A 27,234-nucleotide genomic window follows, 5' to 3' on the forward strand; every position below is an offset into this window, starting at 1 on the left:
AGAGTCAGACGCTCAACAGACTGAGCCGCCCAGCAGCCCCAAGAACAAATACTCTTGCATTTCTGGACAGCAGAACGTTGTTGTATGACTTTGCAGCAGCCTCCCATCTCTCTGTGGGCTGAAAACGTCTGCTTTGTACACGAAGGGTGTACGTGCTCCCACAAGCGCAGGGCTGCTGGGCACACGTGACAGCGTTTCTCGCTCCCTGAGGAAGAGGGTGCCACTAGCTTCCCGATCCCCCCAAGAGTCCTGCTTGGAGAGTCACGCATCGTCGCCTGCAGAGGAAACGCCACGGGCACTGCGGATACGCAAAGCTGTAGAATCGCAAATGACAGATTCGTGAGGTCCCTGAGAGAATAAATAGCGAGAACAGATGGAGAGATGAGGCTGGGAGGTTTCATTTAAATCTTAATAACATTTTGATAATTGAATGAATGTAGTGAGAAAAGCATAGCAGACCAGTACTGGCGAGCCAAAACCGTTGCCTACCCAAGCTGCCTTTCCCATAATGAGGGGCCAAGGTTATGCGGACAAATGGCGTCCTAAGGGAGATTAAGCATCCTCTCTGAACTGGCAAAGCCAGGTGTCTTGTGATGGGGTGACATTCAGGGCAACACAGTGCACCCCACTTTCCCTATACACCTCTCCAGGGCACGTCTCTGGACCACAGTCCTCCACACGGTCCCACGTGATTTCCAGGTAAAGGGGTGACTTACAGACATGCAGACAACACAGACAAGTATGTTCACCGCTCAGGTCTGTCTCCCCTGGAGATGGCTTAACCACAAATCCAGCCTGTTCCCAAGTAGTCTCTGGAGACCTTCAGTAAAGACAGGCCCAGTATAGAGAAAAAAAGCACTAGGCAAGGAGTCCACAGGCCTGGATCACCACTCTATTGTGCACCCCTTATAAGACTTGGAATGTGTGATTTAGCTCCCCTGTAAAATGGAAACAACACTTCCTACCTCACAGGAATTTGTTGCAAAGCATAAGCGAGGTCTGCTCTTCAGAAAATGGTAGGCAATTAATTACCTGACATTCAACAAACTCAAATTCCCCCACCACCCTCATTTCTGTCCCACAAATGGCACCACGTACACAGGGACCCATGAGCGTTTGCCCCATGGATCTTGACTTTTGAGGTTATTCCTGGATAAGCACATGCCGACACTATGGTTTTATGGCCCACCCACACCCACTTTCCTCAAGCTCTAAATAGACATCTTGGGTCTATTTGCACCTGGGTGGCTCAGTCGGTTGAGCCTCTGACTTCGGCTCAGGTCATGATCTTGCTGTTGACGAGTTAGAGCCCCACGTCAGGCTCTGTGCTGACAGCTAAAAGCCTGGAGCCTACTTTGGATTCTGTGTCTCCCTCTCTCTCTCTGTACTCCCCTGCTCATGCTCTGTCTCTCTCTGTCTCAAAAATAAATATAAAACATTAAAAAAAAATTTTTTTTAAACAGACATCTTGGAACATGTAGGCCTGAAGACAGGCAAAAGGTTGGGGCAGATGAGCCCCAGATGCAAAATATCTTAACTGGGACATCCAGGTTTGTTAAATTGCTCAGAGAGCTGAAACAAGCAACTAGAAGCAGCAGAGGGGATGGAGAAGGAGCCAGAACTGGGGAGTACCAGCTCTACAGCAAGTGTGCTGGCAGAGAACAAGCAGGGGACTGGTGTCCAAATGGCTCACAGCACAAAAGGCTGGGGCAGAGTCAACCCAGCAGGAGAAAGCTTAGTGATTAAAGATGATTCACACAGCGAAACCAACCTCAGGCACTCCTGCTTTCCTAACTGAATCCTCAGGGAGGATGTCTGGGGACCCCATTTGCGAGCAGTGTTGATGGAGCAGAGGGAGGGCGCCTATGATAAACACCCACTCTAAATCAGGCTCTGTGCACACCTGACCTGCATCCACAGCATCCCTGGCCTAATGAGATATATATCCATAAGGTAATATGTTCATAGTGCTTGGCATATTGGGAGTTTTACCAAACAGGGACCAGTTAGCACATATTGGAAATGCAGTCTTTGTAGTAAGACTCCTGGAGTCAATGGGTAAGATCACACTACAAATATTGATACAGGGGCACCTGGGTGGCTCAGTCGGTGAAGCGTCCGACTTTGGCTTAGGTCATGATTCTGCGGTTTGTGAATTTGAGCCCCACGTCGGGCTCTGTGCTGACAGCTCAGAGCCTGGAGCCTGCTTCAGATTCTGTGTCTCCCTCTCTTTCTGCCCCTCCCCCATTTGCGCTTGCTCACACTCTCTCTCTCTCTCTCCCAAAAATAAATAAACCTTAAAAAAATATTACTGATACAAAGCAATGCTTTCTTAAGGTGGGTGTGGAAGGGAAGGAAATGGAAAAAAGGAAATAATTCCCTGCTTAGGAGGAGGACCCACCACAGTTCAAGAGAAAGAATGTTCTGATCTCATTTGCTACTATTTCTAACGCCAACTCCTCCCTCTTCCGTTCTAGCTAGGGAGTGCCCTGTCTGGTTTGTCTGGCTATGGAGTCCATCTTCAGAAGAAAAAGAAAAAGCATAAAAAGGTACAAATGATGAGAGAATATAATAGGCATGAAAGACAAAGAAACAAAATTCTACCCAAGAATTATAGGTGACTCCAGCAAGAAAATAAAAACAGTAGTAACCAAAATAATAATTGAAGATATACTCTATCACTGGGTCCTTTGGCTGCATATTGGGGTCATTGGGCAGTTTATTTTAAAAAGTCGATTTCCCAGCCCCATCCCTACAGTTTTGGGCTTTCCTAACTGTCTCAGGACAGTTAGGAAGTGAATTTTTTTAAAATAAATTCCTCAGCTGATTCTGATGTACAGTCAGGTTTGAAAACCATAGCACTAGATGAAAACCTGCCTAAGGAGGTCTTTGGGGGGTTCAGTCAGTTAAGTGTCTAACTTCAGCTCAGGTCATGATCTCACAGCTCGTGAGTTCAGGCCCTGCATCAGGCTCTGTGTTCCTGGAAACTGCTTCAGATTCTGTGTCTCCTTCTCTCTCTGCCCCTTCCCTGCTTGCACTCTCTTTCTCTCTCTCAAAAAAAAAAAAAAAAAAAAAAAAAAAAAAAAAGATAAACATTTTTTAAAAAATAAAAAAAAACCTGCCTAAGGTGACAGAACAAAAATTTGTAGGTTCATAGACATTAGTCCCCACCACTCAAATTGCATGATTTTTAAGTATTTATTTATTTATTTTGAGACAGAGAGAGAGAAAGATAGTGTGATCACAGGGCGGGGGGCAGAGATAGGGAGAGAGAATCCCAGACAGCCCCCATGATCAGCGAGGAGCCCTATTCAGGGCTCAGTCCCACAACCAACCATGAGATCATGACCTGAGCCAAAATCAAGAGCCAGACACATAAACTGAGACACCCAGGTGCTGCTCGATTTGCTGGAATCTTAAAGAAAGGAATATATTGTAGAAGTTAACAGCTCAAGCTTCAGAATCAAAAAGCTCTGAGTGGGTGCCATGGCACTGCCATTCGCTATCTGTATCATCTGGGGTAAGTTGGGAGGATTAAGTGAGATACTAAATTTAAAGAACCCAAAGCCTCACACATATTAAGTTCTCAATAAGTATAAGTTTCTATTATTTTATTATGATTTTTAAATGCAAAGTTTTATAGGGAGACTGAAAACAAACATTGAGTAAATAAAGAAATTTACCATGTTATGGAATGCCAATTCTCACCAAATGGTTTGCAAGGTTACTACATAAGTACAAATGTACTTTGTAATAAAATTGAACTGTAATTTCTATCCAAGTTCCTCCACCAGGATTTTTTTTTTTAACTTGGCAACATGATTCAGCAATTTATCTGGAAGAATAAATGGGTGAAAAGAGCCAAGGAACATTTTAAAAGAATGAAGAGGGACTTGTACTGCTAGATATTAAAACATAACATAAAACTAAAACAATTACATTAGTTTGGGCACAAAGAGGCAGAAAGATCAAATGGAACAAAATATAAGGTGGATTTTCAATTCACTGGGGAAAGGAGGAGTATTCATTAAGTACATATGAAAGAACTGATTAACAGATAAGTGGACTAAAATAGAGACAGATCCCTACCTCACACTATATGCCATAATAAAGTCCAAACGATTAACATTACATCACATATAAAATAAAAATAATAAAAATAGTTAAGACATCCAGATGAGTACTTTTCTGATTTTAGGGTAAAAAAGGACTTCCTAAGCATGAAATGAAAGAGATTTTAACTGAAAATACTGGTAATATGAGTATATAAAACTAGATTTCTACATGGCTAGAAGACCACATAAATACAAAATTAAAGGCAAATAGACTGGAGAAATGTTGACAATAATTATAAGTCACTGATTTAATATCCTCAATATACACAGAGCTCTTACTAACAATATACACAGAGCTTTAATGACAAATACAGAAAACACCAACACTCAATTTGAAATGGCATAGAGCATGAAAAGACAGTGCTTATAAGAGGAAACACAATTAGTAAGTAAAAGTGCTGAATCATGTTAGCAATCAAATAAATGAAAAGTAAAAGAAGATATTTTCTCATTTAACAAATTGACCATGTTTGATTTTTCTCTTAAAGATAATACTTCAAGCAAGGATACATTGAGGGGGCACTCAGACATTGCTGCTTGTAGGGTAAATTAGAACAAACTGTGGCTAGCAAACTGGAAGCAGAAATAAAGAGCTTTATAGTGCGTCTTACTATTTTCCAAATCTTATTTAATAGCAAGCACCACTTTTCTAATCAGAAAAAAATTAATAAGCATCAGAAAACAAACTATTTGCATGGCAAACTTGAACGCTCACTGATTTCACCAACAGATTTAGGTAATTTCAAACTTCCTTGCAAACACAAGGTTTGGAACAAGTCGCCCGTTTGTGTGACATTAGTTTACAACACCCAGAGCCCGAAGTGGGATTTGTCACTTGCTAAATTCAAGCGGGTCACCCAGCAGCCCAAACCCAAGCACGAGAACAAAAGAACTGCTAACCATAGCTTTGTATTTGTATCTCAAATGACAGAGAACCTTCAGCACAGCTTACCTTTCCTCATCCACTTTAGCCACTAATCTCTCCCTGAATGCTAAAAGATTAACAAATTAGGAGATTTATCTTTAAAAAGACAGTTCTTATCTTTGGAAAAAGCTTGTTCCCCCAGAAATCCCAACCCTTTGCTCCTTGCAAAGATAGGTTTTCTACCAGGATTTTGTTTATGTATTTTGGACCCTGCCTTATTCTCAAAAGTGAAGCAACTTGGTCGAGCCTCCTGCAGAGAATTCCATCTGCTGCCGGCCAGACAGAAGCTGGAGATTAGGAGTAAAAGCCAGGAACCCCAAGCGGATCAGCCAGCATGCCCACACCCCCAGACCCTACCTCCGTGCAGAGAGAGCTCATTAGCCCATGCATAAAATATGTAAGGCTCCAAACCGAGCTGAAGGAGCTATAAAGAGAGGCCAGAAGTGGAGAAAGGAAGTAAACCAATTTTGTTCATTCAACCCAGAATGGGAGTGAAGCATAAAAGCAGTAACAATGGTGGTGGTGGTGGTGATGATGATGATGATGATGATGATGATAGGGAGATGTCTTTCCCTGGCATTACTCTGGTTTGCACTGGCCTCTCTCATGCCGATGGCTGCTCCATATGCAGATTTCTTGAGGCAAAGTGTTCAGTCTCACTTTGGTCCCCATCGCACTGAGGAGCCGCTCAGAGAGGGGCAGCCAAGTCCCACCTCAAAGCCACCAGCTGTCCTCACATCCGGCCATTCTTTAGGTAGATTTCCCACTGGTGCAGGATTCAGCATCATGATTCAGCTACTATTTGGACAGCCCCAGGGCTTCTGCTCCTCCCCTGAGTTTTATGCCCCTCCCATGGAGACTTTTGCACCTTCCTGAGCCCTTAATGAATGCACTGGAAAAATGATCTTTTTTCCCTTGGCACTATACTACCATCCATCCTTCCCTGCTAGCATGGGCTATTCCATGAAGCCACCCATTTGCCAAAATTTCCAGACTACAAGTAGGCATCAGGCTTTATGCGTTCATTGCCCCAGCCAGAATCAGCAGGTGCATCAAGTCCTCAAAGGAACTCTGTTGTACAGCCACTTGAGTCCATTAGTACCCCCAAGGGGTTGGAGGGTGGCTGACTCACAGGTCAACAAACACTCAGCCAGGGTGTATGGTGCCCCGTCTCTGCCCCCCCTCCCCCCGTCAAGATCCCATCTCCACAAGGGAGTCTCTCAAAGCCCCTTCACTTGACTTTGTGGAGAATGAAAAGCCTTTCACTTTCAAGCAAGTACTTCCTATAGGCCAAGGTTCCAAAGAGTCTACGTTCCTTTTCCATCTCTATCCTTACATAGACCCTGGGCTTAGACTTGAGGGCTCTGAGGCCAGTTTTGATACCTCCTGGGAAGTCACAAGGGACCCCAGTTATCTGTGGCTCAAGTTAAAAAGCGGAGTGCCTGCTTAAGTGTCCAACTCTTGATATAGGCTCAGGTCATGAGATCAAGCCCCATGTCAGGCTCCATGCTGATAGCACAGAGCTTGCTTGGGATTCTCTCTCTCCCTGTCCCCTGCCCCTCCCCTTCTCTCTGTCTCTCTTAAAATAAATAAGTAAACTTTTTAAAAAAGCAGAATGCCCAAGACTTTTTATTTTATAGGTTTGCACTCTGAGTGCCATTCTGGGACAATAGAAAAGTCCCATCAACATCCTGTTACAGAGCTAACTTGCGTTGGTACACAAATCATCATTCCTGATGCTTCTCCTCCATGTAATCATGATCCACGTTCTTAGCCATGTAACAATACAGTATTTTCCACTGTAAGAGGAGAAGTGTACTCTCCCAGTTCATTGATGTTGGGCTTGGCCATGTGATATACTTTGGCCAATGAAATGTTAGCAAACATGACGTGCACAGAGGCTTTAAATGTGCATCTAATGTCCTTTTACCATTTGCCATGAGAACAACATGTCCCTAGTAGCTAACAGTAGCATCCTGACAGCTGGATTGAACCTGACCTGCAGTGTGGAGACCCACCCCAGCTGACAAGCCAGCTCATAAGTGAGATAGATAATGTTTGTTGTGTGAACCACTGAGATATCTGGAGATGTCTGTTATGCAGCATTATCATTATGCAGTAATCATTATGCAGTAATAGCTGACTAATATACTTGCTCTACACCCAACATCATGCTGAGCACTGTACTATCTCATTTAATTCTCTTAACAACTGTATGAGATAGAGCACTATTAATATTGCCCTTGTCTTACAAATAAGGAAAGTGAGGTACAGAGCAGTTAAGCACACTTTATAAGTAAAGGAGATGAGCTTCAAACCTAGTAATCTGAGTCCAGAGCCTACACTCTAACTGCTATGGAACAGAAAACAGAAAGAGAAACGTAGCTCTGTGCACTTTCAAGTCTGTACTCTGGTGCTGACCTTGGGCTCTAAGCCACAATGGCTCCTTGTGAGCTCCCTATCAGCACAGGTCTGACCAGATCCCCAGGGCCAAGGCACTTTTTCTAGTTCTGTCAGTGCGTGCAAAGAGAATGAGACTGGCTTCCCTGCCAGAATGCATGACCCTTTCCTGAACTTTGAGGAGGGGAAGTCCCACAGGGAATTCTAACCAAGGAACAATCCTGCCTTTGTGAAATGCAGCCATCCCACGTTCTGCACGGGATTGAGCGACACGCCTCCTCATTCTCTGCCTGTTTTCATTCTCTCTCTAGGCAAACATCTTGGGGCTTTTTTCCTTTGAAAATTATTACACAACTACCAGCTGCCGGGATTATACAAATAGCCTGATAATAGCCAGGCGATAGGCTGTCCGGTGTTCAAACGCCAGCACCCAACAACAAAGAAGTCCAGGGTGCCAGCTCTCATTCACAGCCTGCAGACAGCAGCAGCAGAAAGCAGGCCACCCACTCTCTCCCAGCTTCGGAGCGGCAGGCAGTTTGGTTGGGTCCCAAGACAGATTGTTTTTTACTCATCATCTTCCAAGATTTTCTATGCACAAAAGAATGCAAAGTCACAATCTTTGACAGAACAACTCGTCATCAGAGTGACTCAACAATGCACTTTCTTTAAGCAAACTCAGTACCCCCAATGGGCAGCAATGGTCCTTATGGGTCTTCAAGTAATAGATGAGCTAGCAGCTCAGAGGGCAAGGCTCATGTCTTGCTTGCCCATCACTAACCCCAGTGCCTAGCTCAGTGGGCAGTCAGTAAATGTTTGCTGGAGAAATCAATGTAAGTGGGATTTAAGGGGGAGAGGGAATCCATCTTTGAGTTTTGCTTATTTTAATTCTTATAATGCAAGGTTGGGGCAAGCAAGGACATGGTTATGGAAACTGGAAACCATTTGAAAAGGAAGGAAAGACGGAAATACAGCCAAAGTCTTTGACACTCGCCAACAAAGCTAATACTTAGGATTCCTTATTTCAGCAAGAGAAGCCAGCCCAGGGTGTGTGGTGGCCAACTGTGGGGTCTGCCTGTCCAGCAGCCATGTCCCCTTTAGTGATAGTCCTCAGTTTTCCTCTGAGAACCACCCTCCCACCCGATATGCAACTTATAGTGACGGTACCCTTGGGTGTGGACCAGGCAGATATCTTTCAGAATGGGAATCTTGGGCAGAGCACCCAAAGCCAGACAATGGTTGGGGAACCCAGCCCCACGGAGGTGTTTCTAAATAGTCCACCTATCAATAAGGAAGCAGGCTGGACTTTCCACAGACAGACTGGAGACTTCCCCAGAACAATATGGAATTTACATCAGCACCAGACAGAGCTCTCCCACTGATCCACAGTTTGACTCTTTCAGCTAAGCTCCTTTTCCTGAACCCTTCACTGGAGACAAGCACAGAACTGAGGCGAGATCTCCAAGCTGGAAATTGGGGTTGTGATCACACATTTACTACAGGAAATAATAAGTTACTTCCCCTGTCAGGGCCTCAGTCTCTCCCTCCATAGCATTAAGGGGCTGGGATCAAATAACCACAAAGGACCCTTGTGTGCTGGGTCAACAGAAATTGACCCCTCGAAGCCCTAGCTCTTGGCAACATAAAGCTCCCATTGTCTGGGCCAGTGAGGCTTGGAGTTTAAAGCAGTTAATCCCCCAGCTGGATGACTCGGACAAAGAGGATTAACCCTCAAACGAGAGAGTCATCATCCAAATATAGAGCAATCCCAAGTGTATATGCCAGAAATGGGAAGAACAAATTCTCGTTCTCGAACCTTTTGCGGAAGCTGATAGATTAACCCCCCTGCACCCCACGGTCAAGGTGTTATACCTTCTCCACCTTCCTCTCATACCTTTCTTAATTCTGCAATCCAGGGTCACAGCAAGTCCCCTTCAACATATGCAGTTTTCTTTAAGGTGCTCTGAGCTTGGTAAGTAAGTTTGAGCACCTGCTGTGTGCCAGGGGCAGTGTTAAACACCAGAGCTATGGTGATAGAGAAGATGACACGGTCCCAGCTCTCAAGAAGTCTCCTGTCAAGTGGGGAAGCACCTACTGAGTACCATGTATTCTGCTAAGCACCATCATCTCCTTGATAAATGCCTCTCCATAACACCAGAAAGTAGATCTTATTGTCACCATTTCACAGATGATGACACTGAGGCTCTGAAAAGTTAAACAACCTACCCCAAATTATACAACCTTTAAGTATCAGAGCAAGCCTCTTGGCTTAAAAATTATATGCGACAGGGGCACCCGGGTGGCTCAGTCAGTTAAGCGTCTGACTCCTGATTTCGGCTCAGGACGCGAACTTGCAGTTTGTGGGATTGAGCCCCAGTCAGGTTCTGCACTGACAGCCTGGAGCCTGCTTGGGATTCTCTCTCTTCCCCTCCCTGCTCGTGCATGCACGTGCTCGCTCTCTCTCTCAAAAATAAAAATAAATTAATAAACATGTATTAAATTATACAGGACATAAAATGTACCACACCAAGAATGAATCTTTAGGTAAACTACGGGTTTCAGGGGATTATGATGTGTGAATGCAGGCTCATCAGTTAGCTATAACACGTGCACCACTGGGGGAGGGGCGGGGTTGGGGGAGGCTGATAACCATGGATGCTCTGCATGGGTAGAGGCAGAAGACCGTGGAAATTCCCTGTCACTTCCACTCAACTTTGCTGTGAACCTAAAACTCCTCTATAAAAATAAACTCTTTTTAAAAAATTGATTTTGGGCACCTGGGTGGCTCAGTCAGTTAAGTGTCCTACTTCAGCTCAGGTCATGATCTCATGGCTCATGGTTTCGAGCCCTGTGTCAGCTCTGTGCTGACAGCTCAGAAGCTGGAGCCTGCTTTGGAGTCTGTGTCTCCCTCTCTCTCTGCCCCTCCCTCCCTCCCTCTCTCTCAAAAATAAACATTTTTTTAAAAAATGGATTCTAGGGGAGCCTGGGTGGCTCAGTCAGTTAAGCATCCAACTTCAGCTCAGGTCATGATTTCACTGTTCATGAGTTCGAGCCCCACATCAGGCTTTGTGCTGACAGTGCAAAGCCTGCTTAGGATTCTCTCTCCCCCTCTCTCAAAGTGAATAAATAAGCTTAAAAAAAAATGTCTTTTAATGGATTCTACAAGATAGCCCCATCAGTATTGTACAAGTCAGAAACAATGAGAGAAGGAAGGGGAAAATATTGAACTTTAGACTTTTCAGAGTGTATACGCTCCTGGAATAGTCACCAGAGGGAAGGCTGATGTTTAACCCCACACCCTCCTCTGCACTGAAGGAGCTCCTTAAAAACAGGCAACCCAACGGTCAACCCAGGGCCAACTTGTTAATTTTCATGTTGCCAAGAAACACTCTTCTTGACTGTTGACAATGTGTTCCCATAAGCTTCTGAAAAAAAGGCTAATTACAATTTCAGGCTCTGTATTGGTGAAGGTAGGGTGTCAGTCGGTATTTTAATATAGACAAGGTTTATTTCTTGCACATGAGACAGCCCCAAGCAGGACCAGCCAGCGGATGGGAAAAGGACCTGGAGGAGCACATGGAGGTTCAGCCGCCAGGGACTGGTCACATGGCCACACCCACTCGCAAAGGAGGCTGGGAGATGTAGTCCACATGCACCGGAAGAGGAGGAAACGGGTTTTTTGGTGGGGTTTTTTTTGTTTTTGTTTTTGTTTTTGTTTTTGTTTTGATGAAGAGCTTGCCAGTCTCTGCCACAGGCTCCAAAAACTGTATACAACTCAACATACTCACTTAGATGATGGGATTATAGGTGGCTTTCCCTTTTCCCAGTTTTCCAGTTGTGTGGTTCTAATACATCCAAAATGGTGGCCGGAAGGGGAAAGGAGGGGAAACCCCCTAATTAGTAACTCTTGGAGCAGTTATGGATTGGAATCATGTAATCCAGGCAACGGCCTGAGAAATAGTGGCTCAGGCTCTGTCAAATACAGGACACAGAACTTTCTGCTCCATTTGTTCTGGGCAACTACGGTCTAAGGACTTTTTTGTACTTCTTAAATGTTATCCGTGGTCTCTTAGGTCTTTCTGCACCTGAAAGCATCTCACAGACATCAATTTCCAAAGCTGTCGTTTCTCTAATTGGATGGATGTGTATGATGGAGGCCATATCGGACTTCTGATCCGCTCAATTCACACACAGCCAGGCCTTGTGGCTGCAGCACAGAACAGCAAGCAGTTATCTCCTTATTTACAGGACCATTTCAAGGAGCCAAGACAATCAGCTCCTCTATGCATCTCAGTGGTTCCTGAGCTTTTTTCTCCTTGGCACATCTGATGATAACCTTTAGCCACCCCCCCCCCCAAGAGATTCCACTAAGTGTTCGCACCACTTTCCAACAAATTTCTCTTCCCCATCCCCCTCTCCTCGACTTTCACCCCTGACCAAAACCACCTCACACCCCACACCCCGGCCACACCTACCTATTGCCCAAATCAGCCGAACATTTGCAGATCTATATGCTACTCTCCAAGCTACGTTTGCTATCAGGAATCCCCTTCTCCTCCCCACCACCCACCTGGAAAACTCCTACCCATCCTTCAGGGCCCAATGAAGCAATACCCCATCACCCAATCCAATAGCTTTTCCTGGCCCCCAGTCTTCTTTCCTCAGACAGTAACAGCAACTTCTTAGAGTTTGTGATACTACAAGCATTCACTCAGGATATATCTCTGTGATATCACCTTCTTACGTTGTGCTCTAGTTATCAATTAATGAGCTCCCCGATGGTAGAGCCCAGGCACTGCAGCCCTTGTAGGACCAGGACAAGAGAGGCAGCTCGGCCCCGGCCAAGTCATGGCCCTGCTTCCCTGAGGAGCCAGAAGCAGGGGGCCAAGTGTATGTGACCACGTGAGCTCTGAAGTAGGGGGAAGAAACGGTATGGAGATGTTTTGACCCGTGCAGAAAAATCACCTGGGGATCTTGTCAAAATGCAGGTTCTCATTCAGCAGGTCTGGGGTGGGGCCTGAAATTCTACATTTCTAACAAGCTCCAAGAGATACTGATGCTAACGGTTCAGGGCCCATACTTTGAGTGGCAAGGCCCTGGGGTTTATTTGCATAGGCACCCGGTGCACCTCAGGCAAAAATCAAAGACCCCTGCTTCCAGAGGGGAAAGATTCTAGAGAGAAAAGACACGAACTCTTCCAATAAGAGAAAAGTGTAAGAGACAAAGCCTGGAACATAGCAGTGGCTGAATAGAGATCTGCGGAAGACCGTGGTTTGGGTGTGGGTCCAAACCCAACCCTACGGTCCAGAATAAATGAAGTCAGATTATGCAGAGGAACATAAGCAGAGTTCTCTCAAAGCATCTTTGGGGAAAACAGGAAGTTGGTCTTAAAGTTATAGAAGAAACTCAGTTATGAGCTACGGAGCACTGAGTTAGGGACCATTATCCCTCAAGGACCCTTGAAGTCTGACCCTTTTAGAAGTTAAACATCTCCAGCCACAGGTGAGTACTGACCCTGAGAACAAGCCTACAGGTAGGGCAGATGGACATCAGTATAGGAAACCAGCTCCAGAGGCAGGGAAGACGATTGGATCCAATGCCTGGTTTAAGCCCACGTGGCACTAGCCAGATGTTTGCAAATCCCCTTTAGAAGATGGGGGGGGGGGTGTAGCAGGAAAAGCAGGGGAGGCTAAGTCAAGGTGGTGGGTAGAGGCCCAGAGCCACACCTAACAAGCCTTCCTGGACCACAGCACAGTGCAGAGAACATTATTCTAGAGCAGGAAGCAGCTTTGCATTAGAATCCACTCTGCCCTTTAGCAGATGCTACACTTTGGCCAAATTATTTAACTTGTCTGAACCTCAGTTTGAACAGGTGTCTGAACCTCCACCATGAAATGGAGACAATAAGCCCCCACTTCATAGAGATCGTGAAAATCCAATGAGATCAAGGCTGCGTGATAATAATCATTAGTGTTACATGATCGGACTGCTCGAGGAAGCTCCCAGAGAAAGAGCATCTAATGCATACGTGTTCCCGGCACCTCATATGAAATTGTTTGCTACACTTCTCTGTTGTTTGCATTTCTTTATCTATAAAATGAGAATACAACAGATTTATAAGCAAGCCCTAAGCACTCCCTTGTCTCTCCAAGGTGAGAGCAGAGGGGACAGAACCCTGAGCATGCTCCCTCGAATGTGGGATGACAGACTCAGACTGGAATGGCAGCTGCCATAAAGGGACTTCAGCCAGTCCTTGGATTCAGGATGTGGCATTTATACTATCTGCCCCCAGTGAATGTTCCCCTAGGAGGCAGGCGCTATTCTGAGCTCCTGGTGCAAGTCAACTCATGTCTTCTTCCCCATAACTCTACAGAGCAGGAAACACTATCATCATTCCCATTTTACTGATTTGGAGACTGAGGCACAGAGCTGTTAAATGACCTGCCCAAGTTCCCACATTCATAAGAAGCAGAGCCAGGCTGGGGACCCAGGCACACTGGCTCTGGGGTTCTTTGCCTTCTATAGTCTCAAAGGAGCTCAAGAATTGAGGAACCGATGAGAAGATCAAGTCGACCAGAAGAGGCTGTCCTTGTCTCCAGGAGATGGGCTGAAACCATGCTGCGTGGTGCCCCCAGGTCCCACACCCTGAACCTCTGTGGAAACAGGAGGCCACCAATCTAGTGATGTGAGGGCTGGAGCCCATCACAGCTTCTGTGCCAGAGACTGGCCAGCACAACCCAAGGAAGGAAAAATAAGTCCTCCGTTGTGGGCAGCAAGAAGACTTGGCTCAGCCTCACCCCCTGCTTCCATATTGCTTCTGACAATTCCACCGGAGCTCATCTTTCATCTTTAACATTCCTCTCCTATGGCTTTCCTTTCCTTAATGATTAATTGTTATGTTTTGCTTCAAAAAAAAATTCAAGTGACTGTATTTAACCCATGGGCATTTAAGCAAGCATGGGTGGGAGATGTTCATTATTCATCGTGACGGTAGGAGTGGAACTGAGTCCCTGGAGCCCTCCTGGGCCAAGGTCAGGAGCTCCAGTCTTTGCCGTGAGCTCTCCAGCCCAGTCCCGGGGCCCAGCACTCTCTGCCCCACAAGGCTGTTTCCTCTCTCTCAGAGCCACCCACATGCCAGCTGAGCTCCATTCCTCTCTCTGTGCCATCTGCTGCACCCCAGATCGGATCAGAAGCCATGGTCACATTCTGCATATGGCAAGAGAGCAGGGGCCACAGGCAAGGCGAGAGCAAGGTCTGGGCTTTGGAGCCTGGCAGGAGAAATCCCCAAGGACTTCTCAGAGGAAAGCACTGAGGGGTCTAACCAGGCTCTTTCCTGGCCAGGAAAACTAGTCATGCTGATTCAGAGGATTTCTAAGCATAACAATGAAGGGAACCCAGGCCCCATTTTTCCAGTCCCTCTCAGTCCCTATCCTCAAGTTAACTTTTGTTGCTACAAGCCTGATTGGCCTCTGATCCTCTTGCCATTGGTGACTTACTACAGGACCTTAGATACGTCATTTCCTTCTCCAGACTCAGCTCCCCCTTTCCTAGAAGGAAGACTTCCTCTCCTACCCCTACAACGAGCAATGAGTGCATCCCAAGGAGTTGAGATTCCTGCATTCTGAGGTCCCTTCAGCTCTGCAACGCTAGGACCCGGTAGTTCAAGTGAATCCTTCCACTGGCTTGGAATTGCTCCGGACCTAAAAGGAAAATGCCCATCAAATATTCATTGCAACAAAGCCTGTGCACTTGAGAGTAATGATGGCCCATTTATCCACAGACAGGTATTCATTTGCATGTTTCTGTCTTGAAAACTGACACCTATTGCCTGCTTAGGTGAGTTTTAGGAGCCCGGAGCTCCTGAAAATAGATGTGTCATCTGGGGCTGGCATGGAAGCAGATAATGGCACCGCGCCCCCAGCTTAAGCAGCCACCTTCCAGACTCTGACGTCTGTGGTTCAAAAAGGCTCTGCAGGTCTGGCAAAATGACCTTCTGTCGCATCTACGCAGAGCTGGATGAGAAGGAAAGGAGGTTGGTCCTCCACGTCTCCAAGGGTACTTTTCTCTGTGATTTCTTTTCGCTGGGCCTCAGGTGTCCCATCTATAAAATGGAACAGGGAGAAAGGCTGTGGCCTACATGATCGAAATCCTAAAAGTAGTGCAGCTCAATTCTATTTCTGAAGGGTTCTGCAGTCACCAGCTAGGGAAGAATTTTTAGCTGCCTTTTGGGAGAAAAAAAGTTAAAGCTACTCTCTCCCCTGCCACCCAAGACAGAAGCAAGCTCTAAAGACTGAAGGGAACAGGAAATGAATGGAGCAGGAATTTTTACAGAAAACAGGAAGATCTGATAGGACTTCTTTCTGTGTGGAGGGAATCATGATGTGGATCTTCCCTCCTGGAGCAGGGGACACTGTTGGGTGAGTGGTAATCAATAGTCAGGACAGCAGAGGAGCTTTGACCTTTGCTGCTGATGTATCCGACAGTTCCAAGGGAAAGTTGAGTGTATGATCTTTGATCTAGAAGAGGCCAGAATAGCAGCAAAGGCACAGAGGTTGGGGAAGGAGACACCATTAGCTGCTGAGTACCTACTAGGTGCCGAAAACTTAGCTCATTACTGTCACATATGCTCTCATTTCTTGCCTAGGCCAGTGAAGAATCACCAGGAAGAAATTCAACTAATAGAACAACCACAACAGTATTTACTCACTCATGTATCAAATAAATATCTAGTACAAGCCTATTATGGGCCTGGAGCAGAGATAACAGCAGATTTTTCCAGCAGAAGACACCACAGGGTAGATTTTGTGAGAGCAATGCCCGGAGGCATATGATAGGAAAGTTTCTGCATCTACATAATCCAAGGGACTCAGAAATTTGCATCATAGAATTCCAACAAACTCTGGGATATTGCCAAGCTGAGCTAGTGGGATTGGTTTACTGCAGAGAATAGAAGGTTGGTTTCCTTCTGAGGCACTTGGAAATCTCCAGCCCATAAGGCTGATTATTATCCACTTGTCTTATTTTTAACATCATGAACGCCATGCAAATCATTTTCTCAATAGCACTGGCAACAGTAAATGACAGATTCTCAATTCTCTCTTCACACAGAATCCTTAAGTCCTTCAGAAACTTAAAGGTATGGTGATCACATAATCAACACTTTAACCAACATCATTCCAAGTCCAGGAGCATGAAAGGAACTGCACAGCACTTCGATGTTATTACCATCACTGTCACCATCATTATCATCACCACCACCACCACCATCATCACCACCATCATGACCACCATCACCAACAACTTCATCACCACCATCAACATCAACACCATCACCACCATCACCACCATCACCATCATCATCATCAAAATCATCACCACCATCAACACCATCACCATCATCAACATCATCAACATCATCACCACCATCATCATCATCATCTTACAGTTGAGAAAGTCAAGGCTCAGAGAAATTAAATAACTTGCTCAAGTTTACACAGAAAGTAAGGAAACTTGAGTTCAAACCAACTTCTGTCTGATTCCAAACCCCACTGCTCTATCCTATGCCCCACGTGGTCAGGCTTATTGCCCACACATCAAAATGGAGGCCAACTTACTACCTTTCTCTTATGTCCTGCTGGGTTTCAATTCCTTTTCTCACACTAGTATTGCCTCTCTCTCTCTCTCTCTCTCTCTCTCCCTATCTCTCCCTATCTCTCATACACACACAAACACAAGCAGAAGAAACCACTTTCAATTATAGTACCTCCTTTTTTTTTCATTCCCTCCCTCTCAATATCATGGTGAACAAAACCCACTCTCACACATATCCAGCCACACCATGGAGAGGAACTGGATAGCACTTAGAATTTGAGAATTTTAGCACCCTCCCCCCTTTCCAATAAAACCATTGCCTATTTCTCTCCTTTTATAAACAGGAACACATTATGCAAGATGCTGTAGATGTGGGATTTTTCAAGTGAGCTGGTGACACTCTTTCACTTGGCATAAAGTTGATTTAAATAAATCGCTCCCTTTTTCAAGATTCTTCCCTGCTCCTGCTTAATCTTAAATTAAGAGCAGTACAATAATAACCAAAGAACATCACACCCCTGAATTTCAGCCACCTCTCTCTGGAAGATCTTGTCTCCTTTTTTGAAAGTATGAGCTATTTTTTGGCTTCCATTTGTTTCTTTTTCTTACTTGTCACCACACACTGCTTTCTGTAAGATATAAGCAATTGGAGCCTTTGTATTTAAAGTCTGTTTTTAGTCCACGAGATCCACAATAACGCTCCCACGAGACTTTGGAAAGAAAGGGAATAACTTCAGAGAGTTACACTTCAAGATCCACTGAAGCAAGGATGTGCAGTCACCTCCAGTGATTAAATGGTTCCATTCATTCATTCAGTAAATATTCATTGAGCACATAATATGTGCCAGGCAATATTCTGGGCACTGGTGATACAGCAATGAATTGGCTTGCTGAGGGGACAAATAAATAACATGCTAACAACACTCAAATCTGCATCTCCTTCTCAAACCCCTTCCTTCAACTCTAAACTCACATATACAAATGTCTACTTAAAATCTCCCATTGGACAACCAGTTGACCACATAACTGTTCCTTCTCCATTTCAGTAAAGGGCCTCTTACAGTTGCTGAAGTCAAAATATGTGGTCGGGTGGCTGGGTGGCTCAGTCGGTTAAGCATCTGACTCTTGATCTCCACTCAGGTCATGATCTCACAGTTCATGAGTTTGAGCCCCATATCAGGCTCTGCACTGACGGCAAGGAGCCTATTTGGAATGCCCCCTCCCTCCCTCCCTCCCTCCCTCCCTCTCTCTCTCTCTCTCTCTCTCTCTCTCTCTGCCCCTCCCCTGCTCTTTCTCTCTCTCTCAAAATAAATAAACTTCAAAAAATATGTGGAGTCATCCTTGACTCCTTTCTTTCCCTCATACCCTAAATCTACCAATCAGCAAGCCCTGTCTTCTCCATCATCAAATATATCCAAAATTTGACCGCTTCTCACAGTCACCACTCTCCACCTTGGTCCAAACCACCACCTTCTCTCGCCTGAAGAACTACAGTAGCCTCCTGGATGCTCTCTCTGTTTTCATTCTTGAACCCCTAGAGTCACTTATAAGGTTAAATCTCAAGGGATCATTGTAAAACATAAATCAGATCATGGAAACCAGTGCTCAAAATTCTCCAGTGATTCCCCATTTGCTCAGAGAAAAAGCCAAAGTCCACACAAGGCCCTACAAGACTTTGTATTACTAGCTCCCTGCTACTTCTCTGACCTCAGCTTTTACCATGGTCACCCTCTCAGTTCCTTCTACATGAGTCTCCTTGCTCTTCCCAGAACATGCCAGCACCTTGTTGCCTCAGGGCCTTTGCACTTATTGCTTCCTCTGCCTAAAAGAGTCTTTCCCCAGATACCCATCTGGCTCACTCTTTCACTTCCTTCATGTCACCTTGACCACTTTGTATAAAATGCCCACCACCTACTCAACCCTGTCCCCAACTCCCACTCAACCTGACGCTTCCCATCCTCCCTTCCCCGCTTGATGTCCCGCATTACACATTTACTTATTTACTTCCACATTATTTGTCTCCCCCAGCTAGAGTAAATGCTTCACGAGGATGGACGTTGTATTTTTATTGCTGTATACCCTGCCTGTAACACGCCTGACACATAGAGAACACTCAACAAACGGCTGGCCAATGAATGACTATCTAAAGGTATATATGTCTAAAGTTGGTCAGCCACAGAAACACAGAGAAAAAGAAAAAGAGGAAGTTGCAGGCATTGCCCTTTCAAGCAGAGTTCAGGAGAAAAGGAGCCTTAGCCAGGGGACTCTAAATATTAAGGTCCCTGTAGCAGTAGGTCGATGGCAAAAATATCCCTAATTCTTCCCTTCCCTGTATCCAGTGTGACTATGTTGCTCCTCTCACCAAGAAGTGGAGTCTATTCCCTGCTCCCTCACTCTGCACTGGCCTTATGACATCCTGCCAATAGAAAAGGATGAAATGATAGTGTGCTAGCTATAAGATTAGGCCTCCAGAGATCATGCCAGTTTCCACTCTCTCTTGGATTCCTGTCACCACTGTGTGAACATGCCAAGTCACCCCGGCTGAGGCCATCCCAAAGCAGCTAGCCCTCGGCCACTCCATCAGCAGACCAAAATCGCATGAGCAAACCCACCAAACCAGGCATAAGCCCGATCTGCAAACTTCCCAGCCAACCAATAGACGTGGGAGAAGAATACTATCTGGTTGTTTTGGGGCAGGTTTCTTCTGGAGTCCCATTAGCAGCATCAGCCCTAAAACGTGTGATCTTACTAGGGTAGGCATCTAAGCTGCTCTGCTCTGCGTGCATGCTCATTGGGATACTTCCTCCTTATGGTTTAGACATCAGGAGGGGGCTGGCCATGCCACACAGCGTCTCAGCCGTTTCAAATCAGTAGACTGGCATGCCATTGGGCAAGGTCACTGTGATGTGGCCCAGAGAGACAGATGAGGTTTGCAAGGCAGCAAAACTAAAAGCCGGACCTCAGAGGGGAGAAATTCACCCAGGTAAATGTCACCTTCTGAGGTATCGTGGGAGACACCCTGCCAGTCACTCTTACGGGGACCCAGCCACATCATATCCTATTTCACAGAGACTTTGACAAGATTCTCAGACATCTCTCCACGGGACACCTTGCAGTAGCCCCACTGTACCAAGACCAGTGGTTGGAGCTCTCAAATCTGCAGAGGAACTAAGTCTCAAGGGGACAGAGCAGCAAACTGTGGTCTTCATACTAACCATACAAGATAAAAGCTTCGAATAAATGCATCGAATGATACTAGGCAAGTGCATTCCATGATCCTGTGCAGGTGAGTCTACTTCCAATCAATTCTAACACCTTCCATAACCACAGAAACTATATCGTCCTCAAAGAAAACAAATAATAACTAGCAAGAGCAACATAAGCAGGGCTGTTTAGTAAAGGTGACACTTTCTTTTACAGTGGGGGGGGGGGGGGGGCAGAGAGGAAGAAACAAACATAACATTAAGGTTCCAAAAGAAACTCAAATACTCGATCTGGAGGAAAGATATCTGAACACTGTTTTGCCCTCCTCCCTCATTCCTGTGCCCCTGGTTGCCTTGCAAAGATTTGTACCTCTGCTTGCTGCATCGGCTTATGTTCTGAGTGACCACAGGCACCTATACCTTCTAAACATAGAGTGTAGGATCTCAGCCGATTCCTTAAACAAGAGCTGGGGACATGAAGCTTAGTGACAAATATAAATCATGAGAGGCAATATCCCAGTGACCTTGCTGCGTCCACCCCCTCAAGTCCCACTGCTGATCCCCGCACTCACTCAACCACAGCCTCCTTGGCCTCCTTTCTGATTTTCCTATGAAAACATCTCTCTCCTATTTCAGGGTTTTTGCAGGTGCTGTTGCTCTGCCCGGAATGCTTAGTCTCTGCATCTGGCTGGCTCGCTCCCTCACTTCCCCAGGGGTCTGATCAAATGTCATTTATCAGCAAAGCCTTCCCTGACCCAGCTGCATTAAAAAAAAAAAAAAAAACATCCTTACCCCACCCTGTGGCAGAACTCCTCATTCCTCTTACCCTGCTTTATTCCTCTCCATTAGAACGCATCACTGGCTGATTCACTTTCTAGTTACTTAGTTATTTGTTGTCTCACAGACACACACACACACACACACACACACACACACACACACACACTAAGCTCTTTCAGGATAGGGGCTTCATCTAGTTCAGTTCTGCATTCCCCACACATAAAGCAGTCTCTGGACACCTAGTAGGTACTCAATAAATGAACTGCAATTTCTTGACCATTTACTTAGTGCCAAGCAATTTATGTCTGAAAATTATTCAACAAGGAACAAATATTCTTTAAGCATCCACTATGCAGCTATTGTAACAACTCTTGTTATCCCCACGTTACAGATCAGAAGATCAAAGCTCAAAGAGAGGCTATGTAACTTGCCCAAGACTGTTTGCCCATCAAAGCCCAGGCGCCTTGCAGAGGCCAGCCTGCTTTTCAGACACCTTAATGACGGTTCGGATTTCCAAACGCATGTGATACGCATCTCTGCCAAGCACGCATCACACAAAAGCTCTCATTTCTCATCACCCACCGCAGCTTCTGTGCAGGAAGAAACATCCATTAAATTGGATTTTCCTCTCCCAGAGAGCAGGCTGGTAATAACAGCTTCCTTTTTCCTTTCCTTTCCACCCATTGAGACATAATCAAGGTCAGACTTTTCCTTTTGAACTGGGCTGGCACAAGTACAGACAGGTCAGGGACACAAGGGGGGAGAAGACAGAAGTTCATGTGCTCTGAGAATCCCCCAGAAATTTCCAGAATCCTTGCCTTTGAGAAGTACTGCTTCAAACCCTTGTTGGTCCTGGAGTTTAGGAAAACAATCAATTTAAAAAAAAAAGAAGAACCTGACGGGCATTGTGCACACTTCTGTGTTTTGTGTCTGCTGGGTCTGGGCATACAGCACAAGCGCCCGCCCTGAAGTGACTTGCAGAACTCTTGCCCATCCAGTTGCCCACCCAGTAGGTAGGATGTTGATGGGGTGGGAGAGCGATGTGGGTCGCTCACAGCCCAAGGGACCAAACAGAGGGACACAATCCCTGCGGAAATCCTTCCGTGGCATGCCTCATCTGTGAGCGCTTCGTTTTCAAAACAATCGACTGGCACAATTAATTCCTCCCTCCTCCCTGCGCCCGACACTCTTTTCTCCCACCTGCATGACTGAACTCACCACACTTCATTATTACAGGTGTTTCTCCCTGACCAGGTGTGATGAGCTTCTGGGGAACGTGGACTTTGTTTTCCTCACCGCTGCATCCCCAAGGACTAATCCAGCCTCTGACACATCCTAGGTGCTGGATGAGTATTTGCTGACTCAAGAAAGATGCAGAATGAGCCTGTACCGGACCTGCTGCATTGAGTGGAGCCCGCAGGACAAGCCACCACCTCTTCTGGAAAGGGCAGGAGGCAGAAACATAGAAGAGGTCCAGTACAGCAGAACGACCCCGGAGCTGGCCGCAATGCCCAGTTCTCCCCGCGACACACACCTCTCGCGCCCCTCAATCGCCACTCCTCGGACCTCAAAGCCACCCACGTTAACCTCCCAAACCGGCTTTAAGAAAACAAGCAGGGACCCCCTTGCACCCCACCCCACCCCACCCGGCTGCTCTTAGCAGAGCCCAAGACAACGACGTTAAGTTACCTTGAAACGGAGCCAGACTGCATCTGCAATTGGTTCAAGGGTCGGGTCTCAGCAGTCCTGCTGGACCCTGGACAGCAGACACAGCTAACACCCGTCTGCGGAAGAAACGGCTGTGCCTCGCTCCTCCCTGGCTAAACGCGTTTGCTCACCCGTCCCTGCAGAACAAATGATGTTCTTTTCCTTGCGCTAAAATCCATCTCTAAACAAATCCTCTCTGCCTCCCTAAGAAACGGCTCCCACGCCCGCGGGGGGCGCCCTCCACATACAGAGACACACACTCACCGACTGACCCCAACCCAAGCCACCAGGTGTAAGCAGGTTTTTCCTCCGTTCTTTAGGAACAGACCGCCCCCCCACCCCCAGGCAAAACCCATCTGCTTGGAAGAGAACTCAAACGAAACGCCCTGGCTGGGAAGCCTATGCAAACGGAGTTAGCAAATGTCAGTAGCCTAAGTTGCAGAACTGCGTGGCGCTAACAGTTCAAACCGCGTTTAAAAAACAGCCCTTGGGGATGCCACCTTCAATGAAGCGCGCAGCCGCAGGCAGCCGGCAGTCCTCGCCGCTCTGCGCCTGCTTTCCAAGACTCTCCCCTGGCTTTGGTGCCATTTACTATCAACAACATTCGCAGGGAGCAAGCGGGTACGTTGCGGCCCCGCAGGCGAGCGGGGGAGGCCCCTGCAGCGCGGGGTCGGCGCCCGGCCGGGTCTGCAAGCACCCGAGCGAGAAACGGCGTCGCCTACCTGGGTGGGAAATCCGCGGGCCGGAGCGATGCGGGAGCGGGTGCGGGTGCGCGCGGAGCGGCGTCCGCGCTGGCGGCTCGGCCCCGCAGCTCCGGCCACCGCGGCGCTGGGGCGATCCCGGCGGAGGCAGGAGTCCGCGGCTGTCACACCTGCATCACGGCGCCCACGCCGCCGCCGCCGCCGCTGCCGCCTGCCCAGGCGCGGCACGCAGCGCGCCCCCGCCACTCCGAGAACCGAGGGCGGGCGGCTCCGGGCTCCTCGGTGCAGCGGGATCAGATCCTAACCCGCTTTCTCGGTCTGGGCATTAGCGGCATCCGCTGCAGGCAGCTCCCTGCTTCTAAATCCCTCCTGATTCCAGGCGGAGTGAATGGGAAAGCTGGCTGGGAAGGGGGCCGCCGGGGCCCCAGGCTGTCTGGATTTGCAGACCGATAGATGTCAAACTTCTTATTCCTCGAGTTCCGAGTTTGGTAGCCAACCGATTCCGGGAGTCACCTCGCTTCGCTCTCTCCACCCCGCCTGGAGCGAGGGGGCGCTGTGTACTCTGGATGCCCTCTCACCAACTCCGAACTAGGACGCATCAGAGGACCGGACTCAAATTCCTGGCAAGGGGAATCCTCTGCTAATTTCATCGCCCAACTATCTTAGATAATGGATGCAATTAAACCGCTCTGTCTTGTTACCTCATCGGGGAACCGAGAAGAACCTATTTGGCGAGTGGGAAGAAGGAGCAAGACGCGGGGGGGCTTGCTGCATCGAACAGGCCCCCTCCACCTGTCTCCCTCCTTCCAACCCCCCTCCCCCCCGCCCCCCCCATCCATGCACAGAAGACTTCACCCTGCAGTGAAAGGCTCTTTTCAGGAGCAAAGCTCCTTCTAGAAGGAAGGGAGAGGCAACCAAATGACACTGGAAATTCGGAGGTGAAATCAAACAACGTATCGCCCAGAGGGGGCCTGTGGCCCCCTGGGTCTGGAACTGCTTTCCTTTCCTACTAGTGCTGAAATGCTGGCGGGTCCGGAACTACTTCCTCTTCCCCACCCAGCACAAGACACCATCACGAGGTCCTCGGTCCCCCCACCCCCCGCCCCCGCCGTTGTCACTAGCTCTACAGTCAGTGCGCAGCTGGCCAGCTCCTATGTCCCCGCCCCGCTCCAGCCCCCCCCCCCCCCCGCCCGCCCCAGCATCCCTCACTGGGATCACCCCGGGAGCTCCCACTGCTCAGCCTCCTAAACTCACTTCTTAAAATGTAAATGTGATCTTGGCTCTTTCTTACCTACAACCAGGCACTGGTTTCCTAGTGGCCTTAGAAAAGCTGAAACTCTTCTAACGCATCTCATTCAGTCACCAAAGGGCAAGGCCACTCGCAGCCCAGCCACCCCGCCCCCACCCCACCCCCATCCTTTCCCCCTACTCCCGTGATACCAAATTTTCGTGCCTCGCGTTTGGTGTCACCCCCAGGCCTTTGCACATGCTGTTCTGGCTTGCCTGGAATGTTCTGTCTCCCACTCTCCTGTCCCTAATGCCTAATGGTTCTCAACTGAACAATCTGTCCTTTGGGGAATTCTTCCCTCATCCCTGCAATAACCCAGCCACCAACTACTTCCTCCTCCACAGCACCCAACACATTACTAAAGTCAGCTGCCTAATGTCTGTCCTCCTAACTAGAACATAAGCTATAGGAAAGCATGATCTCTTGTTTGCTGCTGTTGCAAAGACCACCGGGCATGTAGTGTCTGCTCAGCCCCCATCCAGATTAAGATATCGAACAGTTCTGGCATCCAGAGCTTTCTTTGTGCTCCTTCCCAAGCAATAACCACTCATCACCCAGATGTAACTCGCTATTCTCACCTCTTTCCACACCAAGTAGTATTGCCTGTTCTTGAACTACATGGGAATGGAATCATTCAGGGGGTATTTTTTGTGTATGGCTTCTTTTACTCCAACATAATGTCCGAGATTCATCCATATTGTTATATATATTCATAGGACATTCTTTTTTATTGCCGTCTCATGCTCCACTGCCTGAGTATAACACAAGTTATGTATCCCTTCTGTGGAGGGTGGACATTTGTGTTGCTTCCAGTTTTTAGCTGTTATGAATAAAGCCACCACCAATAAAGTGTGTGACAGGTGTGTGCACTTTTCTGTTGGGTGTGTAACCAGGAGTAGAATTGCTAGGTCACAGGATAAGTCCATGCTTTGCTTTAGTAGACACTACCATACAGCTTTGCAAAGACGTTGTGCCAATACAGTCCCACCTGCAGTATGAGAATGCCAGATATTCCACTTCTTTGTCATAACGTGGCATTGTGTTTTTAACCATTCTCCCTGGTGTGTAGTGATACTTCAGTGTAGTTTTAATTTGCCTTTCCTTGTTGACTAATGATGTTGACCTTTTTAATGGCTTATTGCGGAGCACCTGGGTGGCTCAGTCGGTTAAGCCTCTGACTTCAGGTCAGGTCATGATCCCACTGTACATGGGTTCAAGCCCTGTGTTGGGCTCTGTGCTGACAACTCAGAGCCTGGAGCCTGCGTTGGATCCTGTGTCTCCCTCTCTCTCTGTCCTGCCCCTCCTTGTGCTCTGTCTCTCTCTCCCTCTCTCAGAAATGAATAAAAATTTTTAAAATGGCTCATTGGCCATTTGAATATCTTTTTGTGAAGTGCCATTTCAAGCCCTTTGACCAATATATTGGTTTGTCTTTTCTTATTGATCTGTAGTCATTCTATTTACTTAATATGAGTCTTTGATTAGATATATGTAGTTTTAACATCTCCCAATTTGGGGCTTATGTTTTTATTTTATTTTGATGAAATACAATGTATCAGTTGTTTCTTTTATGATTAAAATATTAATCACATAATTTTGGAGGTCCTGTTTAAGAAATCCAATCTACCTCAGGGTCAGGCAACTATTATTTTTATGTTTCCTTGTCAAGTGACTTTTTGTTTTACCCTTCCTATTTTGGTCTCTGTTCTATTCATGTATGGAATGAAGTAGGTCAAAGTTTATTTTGTCTCCATAGAGACCCAGATGTTCCAGAAACATTATGGGAAAGACCACTTTTACCCTTTGGCTTATAAGTTTGGGGAAAGTCAAATAGTTGAAAATCCATGTATCACTTTTGACTTTCCCAAAACTTAACCACCAATAATGTACTGGTTACAAGAAGCCTTACCAATAACATAAATAGTTGATTGATACACATTTTGTATGTCCTATGCATTATATACCGTATTCTTACAATAAAGTAAGCTGGAGGGTGACTAAAAAATCGTGAGGGTAAAATACATTTACAATACTGTTTTGTATTTATCAAAAGAACTGCATATAAGTAGACCCATGCAGTTCAAACCTGTGCCCTTCAAAACCAACTGGATACGAAAACCCACAAGATATTGTTCTCATTACTCTTTTTTTTTTTTAATTTTTTTTTCAACGTTTTTTTTTTTATTTATTTTTGGGACAGAGAGAGACAGAGCATGAACGGGGGAGGGGCAGAGAGAGAGGGAGACACAGAATCAGAAACAGGCTCCAGGCTCCGAGCCATCAGCCCAGAGCCTGACGCAGGGCTCGAACTCACGGACCGCGAGATCGTGACCTGGCTGAAGTCAGACGCTTAACTGACTGCGCCACCCAGGCGCCCCTCATTACTCTTTTAAAAAGTCGATATTTTTATATGTATATGACCACATAGTTTCCAGTGCTACTGGTTTTCATTCCTTCCTGGAGTTCTGTGCATCTATTGGAGATCTTTTTACTTCAGTCTGAACAACTCTTTTTAGTATTTCTTGTAGTG

At 46.7% G+C, this 27,234-nt stretch overlaps 1 protein-coding gene across 1 annotated transcript in view; it reads right to left on the reverse strand.

Annotated features, from left to right (window-relative positions):
* SV2B (synaptic vesicle glycoprotein 2B) overlaps positions 1-24,202 on the reverse strand; it is a 188,643-nt gene extending 164,441 nt beyond the window's left edge. The window contains exon 1 of the mRNA XM_086711486.1: positions 23,441-24,202. The gene's annotated coding sequence lies outside the window, so the exon portion shown is untranslated. The remainder of the gene's footprint in view (positions 1-23,440) is intronic.
* Positions 24,203-27,234: the final 3,032 nt, after the last annotated feature.

Source organism: Puma concolor, chromosome B3, assembly GCF_028749965.1.
Source record: "Puma concolor isolate L17-30 chromosome B3, mPumCon1.1.hap2, whole genome shotgun sequence".
Taxonomy (NCBI): Eukaryota; Metazoa; Chordata; class Mammalia; order Carnivora; family Felidae; genus Puma; species Puma concolor.